Consider the following 2377-nt stretch of genomic DNA (forward strand, 5'->3'; position numbering starts at 1 on the left):
GAGCCTTCAAGTCAGAATGCTATTGTGTAAAATGAAAAATAGTCGGGCGGTGCACATATCAAAAATGCAGGTGCCCCGCTTTCAAAACCTGAATTTCAGTACATGCTATTTCAGGTGCTGGTGTAGCTCTCGGGATTTCGACTCTACTATTCTTGGTGGACCCCCCCCCCCCGAAAGATGAAACATATTATCTTTAAAGGGCACTTTGACAGTTTGAGAACACATTTAGTGATTCAGAATCAGGTTTTCCCCAATGCACAAGCAGCGTGCATAATTAATTCCAGCAAACGGACGGTAAGTTCCGCCGTGGATCCGCTTCTTAGTTGACGTATTTTCAGTAAGTTGTTAAATGCAGAAAAAGCATCCCGTAATAGCATAAACCAAAAAACCCTTTATATAGCCAAACAACTGGACAAAATGTTTATTGAAACAAGATCTGTATCTTCAAGTGCTGTAGTAAAAGATTTGCACTTAAGAGGGGAAAAATTAGCTTACTCGACATTTAATTCAACGCACTTCATAGGAGAAATGAGCTGTATGAGCATTTTACTCAAAACATCCGACTTTTCTTGTTTTGAATATATATTTCTTATGTGTTAGTCGAAATGTTTCGGTCAGAATCATCAATAATTTGGCGCTTCTGCGCTCTCAAGCGGAATGAAAATGCTGGAGATATCCGATCTAATAGGCCTAATAACAATAACAATCATAGTTGCGTACCGGTATGCATCACTTACCGATACTAAATAATAAAAAAAAGTTCGCCTGTCTGATTATCAAATACGTGTTAAAAAGCTTCAATGGAATAGGTTATAACAGGAAACTTCCTCAGAGGCTGTTCATGGAATAGTTATTAGATTGTTGCTGCTGCCACGGTCCTCTTAGTAGACCGGAAATCGTCACGGTGTTAACTCTGTGTCCCATCGTGTGAAACGTCTTGAAGCCACTTGGGTTAACTTCGAGTAATAGTGGAAAAGCTGTATTCAGCTGTCTAGAACAATGTCTAGAACATTGTCCAGACAATGTCGAAAGCAGACCGGTCTTGGTCTCCATTTTAAGTCATCTGTGGAAATGGTTTGCGTAGTAATCAGACCTAAAAAATGCATTTAATACCATCAAACACGACTTCGCTTGGAATCCTTCAAATAAATCCAAATGACAATCATAAACCAACATTTGCACAGCCTCTACTTATAGGCACAATTCAGATGACGTCACGTAGCCAGCGATGAAAATATCATGCCGTTAACTCAATTTCACTTTCACGTATAGATGTGACACATCTTATTCTACAAGGACTGAACTCAATCAGTTCTCTTGTTATGAAACCTTAAAAGTGCCATTTTAAGATGATGTCATGTGCCCTTCGATAAGGGTATCGATTACGTCTTCTCAATTCCTTAACACAAACGTAGTCATATGCCAATATTATTCCAATCAAAGTCGTAGTTCTGTGACGAAGAAACCTTAAAATGTGGACCTTTAAGGTGACACTGAGTGCCAAATGATGACGTCATCAATACTTCTCAGTTTTAACCAAAGACCTAACGAAAAAAGTGAGACCGACATTTACTCAATCACTTGCCACTAATAAAAAGATGAGGGATCTCACCATTGCTTTTCCAGAGATAAAAGATCTCATTTTAATTGCTTGCTCGTAATTTTGACACCTGTGGCATCAGTAACCTCAGTAGCATTTAGATACAATGTCGGTGGTCATGCACATTCGGTTCGTTTGCCATACATGGACATGCTCATGCACTGCAGATTACACGCAAGGTACGTTAACTTTAAGTTCCAGTGGTTCTCATATGAAGCAAACTATGGGACAGACGTCAAGGAGGATATGCTAAGTGACAATAGGCTGGAGTGTGTATGGGGATTGGACTTGTTAGGGGGGGTACCCCTCTGTCCCATTTCGTGCCTGGTATAGTGGTTCTGGTTCTCTTTTGTGCAGTAATTTCCTTTGCGCAGTAAGCGTGGTTTAAACTAAGGTGACGCAACACCGGATATTTCTTTGGTTGCCACGGATACTTTTGGCCATACAGCAAAATAGTGAGAGCCATGCAACTAGCTCTCAGACAATTAAGATGCACAATATCTGGGTAAGGCGTTACACACGAAACTGTTTACCACAATCGTGTTCGTCTTTTCCGCTGAGGCAATCCTGGAACCCGTCACATCTAGCGTATGGAGTCACACAAGACCCGTCTTCGCAGTCAAACAACCCTCCGTCAAATACCTCACATGACAATTGACCTGTGAAACAAAATTATAATATTCTTAGAGCAATATAGATTTTCCCTTACCTTTGAAAACTTGTTCATAAGGAGTAATTTAAATGTTTGTGTGGAGAAGTTTGAAACATTCGTCTCAC

The sequence above is a fragment of the Acanthaster planci genome, linkage group LG01, assembly GCF_054643075.1.
Source record: "Acanthaster planci isolate LZ-2023a linkage group LG01, COTS_SCS, whole genome shotgun sequence".
NCBI lineage: Eukaryota > Metazoa > Echinodermata > Asteroidea > Valvatida > Acanthasteridae > Acanthaster > Acanthaster planci.